General features: G+C 52.9%; 1 long non-coding RNA gene across 1 annotated transcript in view; it reads right to left on the minus strand.

The window, feature by feature from the left end:
- Nucleotides 1-14,517: 14,517 nt before the first annotated feature.
- Nucleotides 14,518-17,672, minus strand: part of LOC108555322 (uncharacterized) — a 39,537-nt gene continuing 36,382 nt past the window's right edge. Inside the window, exon 3 of the long non-coding RNA XR_001890764.1 lies at nucleotides 14,518-14,588. This is a non-coding gene — a long non-coding RNA (uncharacterized LOC108555322). The remainder of the gene's footprint in view (nucleotides 14,589-17,672) is intronic.

The following is a 17,672-nucleotide window of genomic DNA, read 5'->3' on the forward strand; positions in this document are numbered from 1 at the left end:
GAAACGTTGGGTTCCTATAACTTTCCTAACGAAGGTTTCCACTCGCGTAAGCGAATACGCAGGTCAGCGAAATTCGACATATTATCGACGGGCAGATCGAACGTTAATCCGAGTCACATGGTCGCGAGTGGACGAAACCGCGTGCTGCGTGTCGCGACATTCCGAGACTGATTAAGATGCGCGCGCATCGCTAATAAGATTCGCGGAACGACGCATCTCGTATACGCACGCATTAGCCTGTCAGGCTATTAGAACGTCAGAATTTTTGTCGTTCCATGCACGTGCAGCTCGCAGTCACAGTTTGCGTCAGCGTCTTATTATCCGACACTAATCCGTTCGACAAATACGACTTAAAACTCACAGATGCTCGTGTAATTGTTCGAGACCACCGTACGCGAGTCCGAAACAAACTCCGTCATCGGTCGAAATTGGCGAAATCGATCAAGCAGATTAGGCGGGCGCCATGTTTAACCGAACCCCGTGTCGCGGTAAAGTTTAACGAGAGGCGTGACGATTGGCCGCGAGGCACGGATGGTTTCGATAGTTGGCTAGATAGCCGGAAGGTGGCGAGCAACTATGTGCCGTAAAAAAATTCGGTTTCTAGGTTCAGGACGGCGTCAGTTGGCGGTTTTCCACTCGAGAAGTAAGGTAATAATCCGTATAATGGCCGTTAAGCGGTGATAGGCGAGGCGAGGCGAGTGGAGTCGAGCGGAGTCGAGCGGACTGTGCGGAGTCCGCGTGGTAAGGCGCAACGAAGCGAGGCGAGAGACCACGCTACTCGGTTTGTACCGCTTAAGCTAATGAGCCACAGATGGCGATATATCGTCGGGGCCCATTCGCATGTATGTATACGATATAAAGTGGGCCGAAATGCGAGGGAGAGATAGATCAGTCGCGATATCCGAATCGTTGCAAGGTGGCTGAAAAGTCAGCCGAAAGGGGTTGGCCAGCTTCGTTTGGTTCGATGGTTATCTCGACCAGCCGGTCGTACTCGGCTACCGCGTCCGATCCTATCTCGCGATATGCACCCTCCTTTTAACCCGGTGCACGACCAACCTGCACACCGCTAAATACACGCGCCCGTCTTTTCGCTGGTCGGCGCAGATGTACCGCCCTTTTGCACTGCTTGCTTCGCATTCCTCGACGTACGTGGTCCCCGCGTGCGTTTATACTCGGGGAGATTGCGTGGATCGCGAGCAAAAAGGACACGATTGCCCGCTTGATGCGCCGCTCACAGGCACGTGTGTACCACGTATAAATCTTCTTCGACCCATTGTGTTACCGTTACTCGCCTTTCGTTTCGCCAACCAACTTTATTACGCATCCCAAGCCACCCTACTATACGACTATGCGATTATGCGACTATACGACGACTATACGACGACTATACGACGATTATACGACGACTATATAACACCGCGCGAAATGTCATCTTCAGCGAGAACGCGAAAAAGGAAGACGACAGTTCGATGCAAAACGAAAGTTGAATACGTAAGCGCGTATCGTGCAAAGTTTCAACGATACCGACTAGCTATTATTCGTATCATTACTAGCTAAAAGTTCAAACAACGCATTAAAAGAATCGGAAAACAGAGGAGGAGAAAGTATGTACGCAATGGGCAAAATAAAAGTTATCACGGGAACACGCATTTGTCAAACAGTAGGCACGAGGAAGAGTGTGTAACGTAGAAAATGGTAGCTAGAAAACTGACAGAGTAATGAATAATTTCACCAGTTTGCCTCGTTTGTCTCGTTTACCTAAATATACAGATATTTGCACCGTGCTTATCTACAGTCCGTTTATAAGCAATCGTGCGCGCGTACGATCGGTATGGATCTCGCGTCGGCGACTCGTTAACGAGGGAACAAATTCGAGCGTACGAGGAACGCGATCGCGCGCGTTTTTCCTTCGCTCGAGGAGGAATCGGGCAGGTCGAGCGGTCGCGTCTTACCGATGCGATGGCATGGCGCGAGAGAGTCGCGGCGAGAAAAAGAAACGGGCGCAGGCGTAAAAAGCGGGCACGTGGATCGCGGATCGAACCGGCGCGCCGGCTGAAATCCGTACGAAAGGAGAGCAGGCTGAAGGGGACAGCGGCGATTTCACACCGCGGCCGTGATCCGCGATTTCACGGCAGCTGCACCCGGCAGGAAGCGAGACGTCGTCGCAGGCCCGCTCGCGCGCGCTCCAGACGAACTTTCTGCGTAACGTGAAATCGGGGACAGCCGCGGCGGTTCGGCGTCTGTCCTCGCGAGGAGACGTCGATCGCCGATAAAAACCGCCTCCTCTTGGACCGGTGTTCAGCCGGGCACAGGCTGGAAAGGCGGAAAGCGAGGAAACAATGAGACACGAACGACGGCAATCGAATAAAGCGATACGTTTTAGGAGCTCGGTGCGTGCGATCGAAAGCCGATAAGCGGCTTCTGCTCTTGTTTGCACTCCTTTCGAAAGTGGGAAGAGCTTCCGCCAGGGCGGAATAAGTGCATCCTTAATTAACCCGCGGATCTGGCCGATAAAAGGATAATAGGCAGACGGCGTGCATCTATTTCCTCGCAGGTCGCCCGGTGTGTTTGTCTACAGGTCGGACTTTTCTTTCGTGGCATGGTCGTTAGCGTCGGATCTCATCGACGCGTAAAGATACACCGTCCCAGCCGGTACACACACGCTCGAGCCGAATCGCACGTCGCCGCGATGCTAGACACGGCTATAATTTCACCGTTTCTTCGGCTCCCACGGAATAGCAATTACCCTCTATCGAGACATCTCTAAATTGCCCCCGGATTGCGCACTTGGCCGAGGAAGCCAAGTACGCCGCTCTCGCGACGAGACAGGCGATCTGCCGTGATACCTCTGCGAGTGCCTTGCGTCGAAAAGTGGAGCGGTCGCGACGCGTTTCCCGCATTTCGCGTATTTCGAGTATCTCGCGCAGGGTGGGTCGGGTCAGCCATGTTTAAAATTCACCGCCGCGCCGCGCCGCGGCCATCCCCGTAAACGCGCGGAACGCAACGGCGTCTATGTTGCCGCGAGAATTACGTGCGAAGCATTTACGCGAGCAGGAGCGTGCGGAATGGCGGGAACAACGGGCAGCAGAAATTTCCATCGCTTTTCCACGCCGCGGCGACCAGGGAAAACGCCTGGCGACGTCCACACCGTGACGCTCCTAAATCCTCCGGATATTTTTTGCCTCGCGCACGAAACGACGTGGGCGGTTGCATAAAGTACGTAGCCTGCACTTATCTGTGCAACGCGCGCAAACGGCCGCGGTTGCAACGACCTACGGGTTCGTACTTATGTTAAATTACAGGTGGACACACGCGCCACGGTCATTAGTTTCCACTCCTATGCCCGCTTAGTTTCTGTCGGCGACGCGAGGTGCTTCGTCCGACGCGGATGTCTCATCGATTTATAGCTAACTTTCGCGTGTAGGAGGAAGGAAATAAAAAGGCAAAGGTCCGGACGATACTATTCGAGCAGCAACCAGCGATTTACCTGTTCCGTATCCGAGTTTTTCCCGGCCACGAGCAAAGAACCACGCGCGAGTATCGAACGGTACTCGAGCTGCGGTTATGTTGAAGAAGATACGGTATTTCGGCGGTATTTCGAATCGGTAAATAATAATCGGGCCGAGAGGAGCGATTTCGTGACTGCAGCCTCTCGCACAGCAGCGCTTTCCAGCGGACGCGTACGCGTGCGTGCGAGTACACCACTCGTGGTACGATTACTCGTCTCGCAACACCTGACCACCTCTTGCCACCCCCTGACCCGACAAGATATGCTCGCATCCCTTTCAGCCCGACAAAATTCCTCGGTTTCGCGCGCCACCGCGAACAATTCATCGCCGACGAGTTCGCGGTCTATCCTCGGGGCCCTTCCATCATCGATCTCCTTCTCACGGTTTCTCCGGGCACAGGGACCGCGTGTTCTCGAACGGAAAAGACGAGAAAAGAAAAGAAACGGGAGCAGCGATCGGACAGGGAGAGAAAGGGAGAAAGAGAGAGAGAGGGAAACGGTGATACCAGACGGGGGAGGAAGAAAGAGAGAGAGAAAGCTGCAGTGGCGAAAGCGAGCGAGGAGACACGAGGGATCGAGGGAGCAGAGAGAGACGCGCGATGGGAGGCAGAGGAAAGAATCGAAAGAAGTTATGAAAATAAGGCGAAGCCGGAAGGGGGCGTATGATAAGCGCATGCGACGATCGACACGCAACGCGAGCACTCTAATTTTAGATCTTGTCACTCTGACGCCAGCTGCTGTGCCCCTCCCTGCCTATTACGCGCGTTTACGCACACTTACGCGCTCCGTACCAGAGCTCCAACTCGCCTCGACTCGCCCCGACTCGCCTCCGATCGCTTTGTCTCTCGCTGCTACTCGCGTGCATATGTCGCCTTGCCTTGGGAATCGTTTCCAACGCTTCTTCTCGCCAGGCCGCCCGAACCACGCACGTCCCCGCGTTCCCAATAGCTGCTACGCCGATGACAAATTAAATTCTTTTTAAATTCCCATCTCGAGGATGAAAGAAGGCCTTTGCCGGGGATTTTCAAGGAAAAGTCGCAGATCGGTTAGTTCCGCGCTGTCTCGATCGACACCCTCGGACGCGAGCATCACGCACGTAGCCAGCGCGCACGCATAGGCCGCGCAGCATGCGTGAGCTGGACACTTACCTGGCTATTACCACCAGGACGATGCTACAGGATACACGGGGCACACACGGCCGTGCCGCGGATCCGCGTTCCAATTGCCCCCGTCCATATGTTTCCCGCGAACTCGCTCCATTTCACGCGAGCGGAAAAATTCATCCTCTACACCCCTCGCTGGAAACGCGCGAGCGCACCGGATACGCGGATTCGTGACCGTGCTCGCGGAATTCTCGCGGAACGATCGAACGGCGAACGAGGAGTGACTTTGGCGGAAAAATTTCGCGTCGTCATAATTGACGCTGCATTCCTCCTCGCTGATTCAGTCGCCGGTGACACGCGATAGAATCTTGCCTCTCGAGCGCGAGTTGTCCGCGTGTATCGATGACCGATCGGATCCGAGCGTTTCGAAATAAACCGCGTTCCAGTGAAAACCACCCGAAGGGAACGTACTCGCCTGTGCACGTCGTCCTCGACGCCGAGATTATACGAATTACCAGAGATTGGCTTATCCGCGGGACAGGCACAGCGGCGAGCAATTTCGTCAGAGACGAAAGGCTGCGTTGCCTAGTGTTTTCGCGTCGGCCTTTTTCTTTAGTCGCGAATAACGAGCTGTCAAGATGTTCGAGCAATAATCAAAGGACACGCACGGATTCGATCTTCCGTATCCGGGAAAACTGCTTCGCGCAAGCCTGTCGCGCCTGTCTGTACGGCCGATAAGGGGATACGCGAACACGATCTACAGTGGAACGCGTGTACGAATGTATGTATGTAGGAACAGAGGTAGAGGCAATCTAGTAACAAAATTGTTGAGAGACAACGCTGTACTAACTTTTCTCGACTTTCGCGCAATTCGCTATTTCGCAAATTTTTAGAAATTCTACTTTTTAAGCCTTTCTTTGAAGGAAAAAGGAAAGGGTGGTATTCTCTACCTCTAACTCTCTTGACAAGTTTGTTGAAAGATTACGTTATATACTGTCACTTTTGTCCTAAAGCGTCTCCAACGTTTGGAGCTGATATAAAGCTGTCGAGAGCTGTAGAGGGATCAAGCGTTTGTTCTTTCCTGACTCTCGATGGTCAGTTCCGTGTCATTCTTCGCTGCATACGGACATAAAAATCGTTTTTCCTAATCTAATTGATCTAACTAATTAACCTAATTAAAATTACTGTCTTAGACGAAAGTCGAGGGCCCACTGTACATTGTCACTTAACTCCTTGGGGCATGCTGGGATTAAAAGTGTCCCACCTTTTTGATGCACCGTAAATCATGGTGGGACATTTTAGTCCCACCTCGAAATACTGCAATAGCTGCGTGCTCACAGGTTTATTAAAATAGTTGATAATACCTTCAACAAATGTTATAAATTGGTAACATTCAACGTGTCAATACATATTCATCAATTGTTGCAAGCAGAAGGTTCATCGCGACAATCTCTTTTTCCTGGCTTCATATGAAAAATTGTAAAAGTAAGTTAATTTTTATAAAAATTAATTCTATACCAATTTTTTCATTTAAGACGCAATAAAATTTCTATGCACCATGAGTCTATCTTATTATCCGAAATCCTGTGCCACAAAGTGTTCCGATGTTTGAAACAATTTTGATATAAAACAGTCGGGAGCTGTAGAGGACCAAGCGTTTGTTCTTTCTTGACACCCGGTAGTCAGTTCCGCGTTATTCTTCGCCGTGATCGAAGGATCGAACTTTTATTTTCTATCGTGATTCCAGACATCGGACTATAATTGTATCTCCATAATTGTGTTTATTGAAAGACGATATACATTGTCACTTTTGTCCTAAAGCGTCTCCGACGTTTGGCGCCGATATAAAACAGTCGAGAGCTGTAGAGGGATCAAGCGTTTGTTCTTTCCTGACTCTCGATGGTCAATTCCGCGTCATTCTTCGCTGCATACGGCTCTTTTCAACCATCGAATTAAAAGTCTATCTGTATAAATTGTATTATATCTCCTATTTTCCTTATTCTTAATTAATATTACTATCTTCCTGAATACGCTAAGTTCGTTTCCTAACTTTTGAAACTACAATAGCATTATATCCCTTATTTTCTCCTATTCTTAACCCTTTGACTACGACAGACTTTGAAACGTACCTGTCGTACCACACGGGTAGGAATTTATTTACAATGTCTGCCGAGAACGGCAAAATTTTGGGTAGAGATGCGCCCTCCGTGTGAGAAAAGCAAACTGTGTTGAGCGCTTATATGCGCCTTCCGTATCACAAAAGCAAAATTTCTGAGCGCGTATATGCGGGCCCACAGTAGCCAAGGGGTTGATTAAAGCTACCATCTCACCGAATACGCGAAGCACCGTGTTTATTTTCTAACCTCAAATCAACGAGGAAAGCGCCATCTTGCTAGTGCATATCCCTAGAATCCGTGGAAAGTAGCTCGCCACGCGAAACGAACGGGAGGAAAGCCGAAGCTCCGTGTTCCGAGAAAGAAAAGAGCGTAATTTAGAATAGGATCGCGATGCATAGGCTAGGTCAAGCTGATCGAGATAATGGCCGACGCGAGGGGCATCGTACGGCAGATATATCTCGCTTGGATGTACACCTAACGGGCACGTTGATGAGAGAATGGAGGGACGGATGATATCTTGGGCCAAGTTCCATGGCAATCGGGAATGGAAAGAAGCCGCACTCGTTGGACCTTCACTTCCTCTCATTGTTTCACCCTACTCCGGCCTCGCCTTCTCCTTCTCACCCTTTCTGCCGCTCAGACAGCTCCGATCCTTCTTTCCGCCCGTTCTGCTGCTTTCTGCCTCGCTCTCTCGCTTCCTCCCTCGCGCTGCCTTCTTCTCCGCGCGGCTTTCTCGGCTACGCTTAATTCGCCCGGCTCCCGGACGGGCTGCACGTACTTGCTCGTAGTTTCAGGAACGATGCAACGATGCCGGCAACGATGCAACATCCGATTAGCTCATTATACGAAGATCGACGGATCGATAAATTCGACGCGCCGGATCTGGGCCGAGTACGCGCGATTATTTTACGCGATTTTTGCCGCTACGGTGACTCGACCCGCCGCGATATCCGCTGCCAGCGTTGCGTGTAGGCAAAGATTAGAGATAGCGTTTAGCGTCGGGACGGAAAGCGTCATCGTTAATAGATGGTTAACCGTTCGACGAAACGTTTCTTCGCTCGACCGGCTGCCGCGCGGCTGGAATTCCGCCCGGGATAAAAAGCCCGCTAACGAACGCTGTGTCCGGTCTAATCGATCGCGATTCCTACACGCTAATTCGTTACGGGGAATCGATTCGAGCGAGCGGGCCCCCGGTGAAAAAGCGTCGCATAGTTTCGGGGCCAGGTCGCGGAGAATCGGGCCGGCGTGACGCGCGCGTTACGAGCGAGATCGTGGCGAAAAACTCGGCAACAACGATACAACGGCCGATTAGGTTATTATACGAAGATCCGAGCGATAAATTCGGCGTGGCGGGTCGGCGGGAGCCGAGAATACGCAGCTGGTCGTCCGCGGTCCCGGAGCTCGATAAGGGGACTCGTAATGTACGATCGCGATCTTCGCCACCTTCTTCGACCGACTCGAGGTAACATCTGGCCGCGGTTTCGGCGCTTACCGGCCCGACGACCGCAAGTATTCGGTGCCGCGTGCGCCCGGTAGGCAGCCAATTCGGCAGGTGATATCGCCTGTGCCAGCCCGCGGCCCGGAAGCGAAGGTGGAGAGATTCTGGACACGCCGATACATCGTCCGTGTTATGATTTATCGGGAGCACCGGTTCTCCTTTGAGCACGCTAAAAACGGCCTTCGATCCGCTCGCTTCCAGCCACCTTTTCCATCAGCCCCGGTTCCCCTCCTCTCTGCTCCTCCGACGTAAACGGTTCCTGCCGTCGCGTTGCTCCTTTTTGGGACCGGGTTGCGGTATCATTTGTAAAAAACCTCGCCCGCCTGGGACCAACGACGCCGAGTGTCCGGCCACTTCCGGAACGCTTCGCGTGCACCGAAATTATCCCTACGGCCGCTGGATAATTAACGCGACCGTGCGAAGTGAAAAGAAAGCAAAGCTTAGAATTAAACGCGAGGGTGAAACGATATGAAACGATACGGTCCTCCTTCTCGCGGATTATCTTCGGCCATTGTAATTTGGATCAACGCGAATTCGCGAAAGAACGGTTCCCGTCAACGCGTTGCTCCTTTTTAGGACCAGGTTGCAGTATCATTTGTAGAAAAGCTTGGTTGCCTAGGTCCAACGACGCGAGTGTCCAGCTACTTATGGAACGCTTCGCGAGCACCGAAATTGTCCCTACGATCGTCGGATAATTAATACGACCGTTGCGAAAGAACGGCTCCCGTCATCGTGTTGCTCCTTTTTGGGACTAGGTTGCAGTATCATTTGTAGAAAAGCTCGGTTGCCTAGGTCCAACGACGCGAGTGTCCAGCTACTTATGGAATGCTTCGCGTGCACCTCGACTTTTGTGCTATACACTGCTATTCGGTGGATTTCTGCCCTCCTCATTGCTGAAGTCCATATAATCGCAGTGTATAGCACAAAAGTCAAAGCCACCCTATCCTAACCTAACCAAGATATTATCCCTACGATCGCTAGATAATTACCGTGACGGTACAAGGTGAGAAGGAAGCGAAGCTTAGGATTAAACGCGAGGGTGAGACGATACGTGCCCTCTTTTCGCGAATTACCCTCGGTCATTGTAATCTGGATCAACGCGAATTCGCGAAAGAACGGTTCTTGTCAACGCGTTGCTCCTTTTTGGGACCAGGTTGCAATATCATTTGTAGAAAAGCTCGGTTGCCTAGGTCCAACGACGCGAGTGTCCAGCTACTTATGGAACGCTTCGCGAGCACCGAAATTGTCCCTACGATCGTCGAATAATTAATACGACCGTTGCGAAAGAACGGTTTCCGTCATCGTGTTGCTCCTTTTTAGGACCAGGTTGCGGTATCATTTGTAGAAAAGCTCGGTTGCCTAGGTCCAACGACGCGAGTGTCCAGCTACTTATGGAACGCTTCGCGTGCACCGAAATTGTCCCTACGATCGTCGAATAATTAATACGACCGTTGCGAAAGAACGGTTCCCGTCATCGTGTTGCTCCTTTTTAGGACCAGGTTGCAGTATCATTTGTAGAAAAGCTCGGTTGCCTAGGTCCAACGACGCGAGTGTCCAGCTACTTATGGAACGCTTCGCGAGCACCGAAATTGTCCCTACGATCGTCGGATAATTAACGCGACCGTGCGAGGTGAGAAGGAAACGAAGCTTAGGATTAAACGCGAGGGTGAGACGATACGTGCCTCCTTCCCGCGGATTATCCCCAGTCGTCGTAATCCGGATCACGCGAATTCGCGAAAGCTTCCTTCGTCTTACGAGTTCTCTCGCCTGGAGGTCACGAAACGAACGCAAGTGGGTTATCGATCAGGCGAATTAACCCGACGCACGCAGTTTTTCCGTCAACCTGCGGCCCTGTTTTTCCCCCTTTTCCACGTCCCGTTCCTCGAACAGCCGCGTTACGTGGCGCACGCGCTAGACACGCATTAGCCAACTTGCAATTCACCCGATTAAATTTTTACCCGCGCTCACCGCGCCTGCGGCTTTTCAGCTCGTCCCGCTCCGCGCCAACTGATTACCCTGTTTACCACTCGCTGCATGCGAGCCGCGCAATTGCATAAATAACGACGGTCGTGCACGCGAATTAAAATTCGCTCGGAAAAGTCAGGGACGACGCGTTCGCGTGAAACCCTCCGCGAAAATCGATCCTCTCCGACGACCACTTTTCATCCAGCAACGTGTTCCACTTACCACGGCGAGATTGGAACGTCTCACATGGGGTCCAACGAGGCGATATCTGTTCGTTCTAGACGGAGAAAAAGGGAAATAAACGAGTATACTTTCATCGACTCGTTTCGTTGATCCGGGTACTATAACAGAGACTCGAGTTCGTATTCTATGACGATGTACGATTCTACGTATATGCAAATACGTGCACGCGCGTCAAAGGTCGATATATCGAACCTAAGGCAATCGGTTAACGCATACGCTGAGTCATTCTCGTCGCGTCTATACCCCATTACGTCTTAAACTGTTTTCCGATCTTCCGACCTAGGCTAGTTCCACACGCGACACAATTGGATCTATCTCGCCTCCGGTTCAGTATGTAGAGATAGTGGAATCTTTGACGCTTCAATTACCGATACGAATATACCTCGGTACTCTACAGAAAAGCCGAACTCTGCTGGAATGCTTGGAAAACGATTTTTCTTGAAATCGGTAGCGATGCGAAACGGTGGCGCCGCGTCGAGTCGGGTCGGAACGAGTTGAAGACTCGTAAGGCCCACGGGACTCGCGAAGAAAATTGGATCTATCTCGCCTCTGGTTCGCTATCTAGAAACAGCAGAATCTTTGACACTCCGATTACCGATACGAGTATACCTCGGTACTGTACATAAAAGCCGAATTTTTCCGGAATGCTTGGAAAACGATTTTTCCGGGGATCGGTAGCGATGCGGAACGGTGGCGCCGCGTCGGGTCCCAAAGAGTTAAAGACTTGTAAGGCCCACGGGACTCGCGAAGAATCCCGGCGTGACGGCCCACCTGTTTTGTCCACCCGTTCGCTCGTCCATCCGTCTGTGGCCCGGTTGCGCCCCAGTTGGCACAGGTGTTCCTTTAACTCGGCTCCGTTCGCTCCTCTATCTCGCTCCATCTCCGCCGCCCCTCTTTTTGTCTCGAGGTGGTCTCTGTCGCTCCTGATCGCGGTCCTCTGTTCGTTACGAAGCGCCACCGGGACCGAGAGTGAGCGTATTCGTAGCGAGAGGGACGAGGATGGAGGCCGGTGAAAATGACGGATCGGCGAGGAGTTACGGAGCGACAGCCTCGGACGGATGAACGGATAAGCGGGGCCCAAGCGGCGATGTGCGAGATCGTTGGTGCGTGGCTTAGGGAAGGTGGATCGATGGAAAGATCGATGTATGCATAAGCATGCCTTTATGGAAGGGTGGAAGTATTTGTTAAGCGGCTGACGGGGAGCGGAGTTCGTTATCGGCTCGGACTATTAGAGGGAATTAATTCATAAGTAGATCCGCGCCGCTCGCTCCGCTCGCGGCGTCGTATTGTTTATCTACAAATCGCGCGTTAAACGCGGCACGCATAGATATGCAAAGCGGCCGGCGGAATTCATTAGGAGGCGGCCCTCGTTTTTCATCGACGGGACCCGAGCGTCGTCTTCGGAGACCGGGCTCGAGAAACAGATGTACGCGTGTACGCTGTACGTACGAGTACCTACGCGTGACCCGCGGATAAAGAGACCGCCTGCGAGCGAGCATCTGTCCGGACGCGTCGAGCGGACGCGTCGAGACGATATATCGCGTTGGACGCAGACGTTACTCCGGAGAGCGGAGCGAAGCGACGGACGTTTATTAATTAATAGGCCTGTCCGACCGGATATACCGACACACGGCGCAAAACAATCGTCTTTCTCCGAGGGAGACGTCGTTGAAAGGTGTGCTTACTCGATCGTCACACGTCACGCGGTACAACTGTATTCCAGGAGAAAAATGTTCGCGAGCTGCGTTTAGCCTACTGGCCATTCTACCCGCCATTCTTCCGCGAAGCGGATTTCTTTGAAATCGTCGATCGAGCGTGCGCGCCGAGGGCCAGCCGCGCGGATCGCAAGAGGAATCGACCGCTGCGAGAATTTATTGCAGCGTCTGCCACGCGAACGCATCTGTCCCCCTTCAGCCAGTCTTTATTACATCGCAAGAACATAAGAAGTCTCTCCACGGATATTAGCCCCGACCGTATCTCTTCTTCGTGGCGGGTGCGCGCGCGTCGAGGGAACATCGGGCCCAAACCCCGTCGCGTAGTCCGATCGCGTTGGAGAACGAGAGTAGGCTACTCGGGATTCGTGCTGGACGAAAAATTATTCCACGGAGGGTCAGGGAGTTTAATTACGGACTAGCTCGCCGAGATATGCTGAAAGGTCAGGCCGTGAACGACCGAATCTAGATGGCGCTGGACGGCCATGCGACCTCCTCGTCACGCAGTCCTCTCGATCACGCGTTTCGCGTTTCACGGTCACGGGACGGAATCTTCGTAAATGCGACTTTCTCTTGCACGACTGTGGAATTAAGTCATCGGAAACCACCTCCGCCTATTCCTTTTTCCAACGAGCGTCCCCGTTGACGAGCGTCTTCCTCCAACGAATCTACCCCCGTTTACGTAGGCGCAGGTAGCGATAAAAGAAACAACAGCACGCACGATGGGACCGGTGAAAGACATTATCGCGATGTTCCACGTAGATGTATCGGGGAAAGGGTTGCGCGTTCGCGGCAGTGAGACCCGATAGATCCTAGGCGATAAGCGCCGCTCGACTGGCCCACCGAATTCATATGCATGAGCCCTTATTATATGGTATTAGCTATGCGCACAGGTGGTTGCCTCGGTTAGCTAGGATACGGCCTTCTCGTTTAATATGTAACACCTAAGCATACGAAGCTGCGGCTGCTGCTACCTCTTCTGCTTCTGTGGATCAAGCTAAACCGCTCGTGCGTCATTATTAGCTGCCGCTGCTGCCCTCGAATTATTTAGGCGTCACACTCACAATAGCCGCGTGTTCCGAAGGATTACTAACAGCTTGACGATCGAGTCGCAGACGTTTCGAAGAAGTTTCGGGTAACGAGCACCGTTTACCGAGCATTTCAGTTCCGCTTTTTAACTTTCAAAGCACTCCACGATTAAGATCCTCCGTTAACGGGCACTTCCTCTCGGGGTCGGAATTTTTTCACGATCATCCATGAGACTTTTTAATACCAAACTTTCGTTGCCCTTTTTACTCGCCCTTAGACTACATACGGGAATTTTTTCAATAGAAACGGACGAAGATTGTGGAAAATATAAGCCGACAATGACGAGCTGGGTTCAAGAAAATTGTGCATCAGAGGCTGACACCATTTCGACCGTTCTGATTATCCGAAAAGGACAAGCGATGAAGAATTTCTTACCCCGAGGATAGAAAACAGGTCAATTAACTAGAGATTTTAGAAAATGGCGACACTTTACATTGGAAATATCGATTTCCGTCAACCTTCTTACTCCTACTGTGCTCGGAGGAAACAGAAAAACGCGACAGAGCAACGTTTCTCGAGGCTACCGTTCAAATTCGAAGTAAATGGAGAAAAACGAGTTTTCCAAGCTTGGAATTCGAAGAAAAGGCGAAGAAGGGTAAAAGGGATATTTAACCCCGAGGAGTGGAAGACCTCGTTACGATTCTGAAACAGGAATCGTCAAAGAAAAGAGTACCGGGGCTGTCGTTACGTGGGCCAGGACAGGAAGAAGCGGAGAAGAGAAACTTGGCGATTACCAGACAGCCAGCGGCACGGCCGGTTGCGTTTCGCGTTCGGCCGTTTCCCGGGTTGAGAAATCGGCATCGGCCACGTCTGCATCCGGTCTCAGCCGCGTTGAATCGACTCGCGCGAGACGACTTTCGAGGCGAGTGGATGTTGGCTCGAGGGAAAGCGGCTCGCAAACGGAAGGGCGGGCCTCGGTCTTTTTGTGCGCCCTGACGTCCTCGTCGAAATAAATGCGTCCTCGGTGTCCCTTTTGTTCCTCCGCTGCGCGTAGCCTTTAATCTTCGCGTGTACTGCCCGGGGTCGGACACGTCGGCCCTGGGAAGTCTTTCTCCGGCGTTTCTGCGGAAAACGGGAGACTGACAGCCGCGGAGAAGTCGTCCGATCGTTTCTTACCTTTTGTCCACGCTCGCTCGTCCAGGTGGTCCCCGAATGGAACTGGGTTAACTGGCTGACGTGTCGACAGAACCGCGATCGAGACCCAGTCGTGTCGCGGATGCACGAAATTGCAAAGTGCAAAGAAGAATCGTGCGTAGAAACTGCAGAGGCGAATGGAGTCGCGGTGGTGGTCGAGGTTAGCCGGTATGCGCAGGAAAGATGGCGGCGGTCTCTCGCTAGGTGCAACCCGGTGAACTGAAAAGAATAATCGTATTAGAATGGAATACGTTTAACGCCGCTGCAAGCAGCGGACAATGACGCTTCCTAAATCATGGTAATTTTCGCTCGGGAGGATCGAGACGCGACGCGTATGCGGGAAGAATGGATTCCCGTTGGGAGAAAGTTCGAGAAGGCGATAAAGGTTTGGCGCGTTTCCTGGAAAAGGCGTAAACGAGCTGGCACACCGGTTACACGCTCCCTGCCTCTATCATAACGTTTTTCGCAGGACGAGTCTGAACAAAGGACGAGGAACGGCCGCGACAGAACAATTAAGCGCCGAATATCGCGCGTTCCATGCAAATACGCGCGGTTCACGCTCTCGTAGCCGCGACCAGCCGAGGCCGTATTTACAACGCGGCGCACGGCTAACTTATGCGAGGGCCGCAATTAGCTTAGCCCCCTCGACCGTCGCAAAATTACTTACGATACAGCCGGCGTGTAGAACTATCGGCCCGCGGATCGCATAATTCTACTTAGTACGCCGGCGATCTTATCCCTCCGGGATCTAAGAACGCGCACTGTCGGGGTCAAAGGAAGAATCATTACCCCGTTTTTTCCCAATCTCTCGCAGTTTCATTACTCCAAGGGGACAGGCGGAAGACCGGAAAACGGCAAGGAACAGCATGGCGGGTTCGATCAGCCCGATCCCACGAGACATAGCGACGCAGGAATACCCGGAGACCCGAAATCGGGTCGTCGCATCGACAATCCTATCGCGATACGCGAGGGAAAGCACGCGAGTGTCGAATCGGACTCGTAATCGGACATTCGCGGACGAAAAAGCGAAACGAGAGAGGGCGTTCTTTCAATGGCGGCGGCGTCGGTGCGATACCCGAGCAGTCCGGTGTCGAAGCAACGTGGCGGTAATAAACAGCGAACTGGAATGGAAAAGAATAAAACGGAGCGGAGACGACAAACCGAGACACGTTTGGCGTCTCGGTTGTCCGAGCGAACGGAATCGACATTACCGTTCCGGCGAGTCGGTGAAAAAAGATCGCGGGTCGGGAGACGAACGGAGAGGCTGGGAACCGAAGCCGCGGGAGTCGGGTCCCTAGCCGATAGCGTGGAGTCGCGGCTGGCTGCCGCGTCCCGGTCACGCGAGCCAATCGCGGCCGCGCTCTCCCCACCCCGGCGCGCGGGTCGATCCCCGCCTCCCAGCGTCACGCCTTTCACTGGAAGCGGCCCGGCACGGCGAAGCGGTGCCCGGCGAGCGGTAACACAATCGCGGCGAAGCAGCCCCCGGGGTCCCGGTAAAATCAATAGACCAATGGCTACTTGGACGCGTGCGTACTTAACGCGCGGATGACGGACATTGCCTCGTTGCCCGGCAGGCGGCCGCGACGGTTCCTCCCGCCGGAGGGCCGGCACGAAAGGCTTGCGTGGAAGTCACCCCTCGACCCCGCCAGCCCTCCGGTGCGGCCCAGGCGCGCAATCGACAGCGCACGAGGCGGACGAGCGAGGGGCAGTTTCGAGCGCGGATACGTGCGAGCAGCAATTTAGCCGAATCATTCCTGTCGCATGATTTATCACCGTCGCCCTTTCCAGCGTGTACAGCCTGCCTAGTAATAGTAGTAATAGCGGTGGCTCGTGGACGAAGTTTCTCTAGTAGTGTAGGCGAGCCGCGCTCCGACGACCATGCAAAGTGTTCGCGATAAATCTTCGTTCATGCTACGTGCAGCTCCCCGTGGCTCCCCGTGGTCCGAGTAATCGTCGCGATATATATTTTTTCCTTTCTTCCCTCCTGCCGCGTACTTACCACCACGCTTCCCACCCTGCGTCGCACACCACCCCCGGCACCACCCCCTTCGTCTGCGTCTCTCTGGTTCGCGGGGTTCCCGCGCCAGAAGAAAGGACACGCCGCGCAGGTCGCGTGGCGCATTGCGTGAAAAAGGAACGCGTCCTTAATTAAATTAGTCACGAGTTCCTGCCGCTTAGGTCGCCATGGTGGTTTCTGCCACGCGATAGTCGCCGAATAGACCTTAGTTCGGGTTACCCCGGTTTCCTTCCGATATAGGGATACCGGCGATACTCGATCCGTGGTCGTCGGCAAATTTACCTAGGAATGTCCGACACCGCGACCTCCCCGAGGCCCGTGCTGGCCAATAGCGGACGTACGAAAAAACTCGCTGGTCGAACGGGGTCAACGACTCGGTTATCTCCGGAGCGAAACGTCCCGGCAGCCGAGGAAATTCTTTCGTTCAGCTGTTCAAACAACGGGGTAGACTAATCTCGTTAACGACGCGGTTGCTGATCATCGATGCGCCATGTTTCCAGGTTTAGACCAGTCCAGTCACCCGACCATCTTTCGAACGCGTTATCGCGTCAGCCGGAATTTGAACCCCGTCCCGGGCAAAATAAACCAGTCCCGAAGCCTCGTTCTTGGGCTGCGAGTGAACAGCTACGGAACATCCCGGGGCCCGTTCCACGCGCGTTAGAAACGTGTTTCGAAGAGGAGCAAAAAGGATTGGCCGGGCTTTTGAATAGCTGCCATTCTTCCGCAGACTTCCGTGGGGTCATTCGACTTTGAGCCCTCCGGGTAAGCGAGGAGGCAGTTTAGTGGTCGATGGCTAAATTACTGTGACCGCATCGTTTAGCAAATTTGGGGAGGCGCAAGCGAGGGGACCGAAAACGGGCGGCCCACGACAACCGAATCCTAACAGGATTTTTCTGACAGAACGAGCACCGTGCAAGTCACGCAGATATCGCTTCACGCGTCCTTCCGCCATTAAATTAGACAGACACCGTCCCATCGGGTATTAAATCTAATTTTACCCGCTAATAGAGGAAGCATTCACGCGTTAAACGGTTCGCTTTCTAAACGCCGACCGATTTTCGTTCTCACGCTAAATTTCTAACCTGAGAGCACCTCTCGCGTCACCGGGTCGCGGAATCTATCGAAATTTATCAAAATTTATCCAAATTTATCGGAATCTTCATCCTTGACCTATCGGAGCCCACTCGACGACCTCGAAATTCGTCGACTAGATTCAAAGCGTTCGCTAGAGAAGAACTTTTTCGCTATAAGAACGCAACTATTATTTACACGATCGCGGCAGGATC

This window comes from Eufriesea mexicana, unplaced genomic scaffold (assembly GCF_001483705.2).
Source record: "Eufriesea mexicana isolate 0111107269 unplaced genomic scaffold, ASM148370v2 scaffold107, whole genome shotgun sequence".
NCBI classification, from domain to species: domain Eukaryota; kingdom Metazoa; phylum Arthropoda; class Insecta; order Hymenoptera; family Apidae; genus Eufriesea; species Eufriesea mexicana.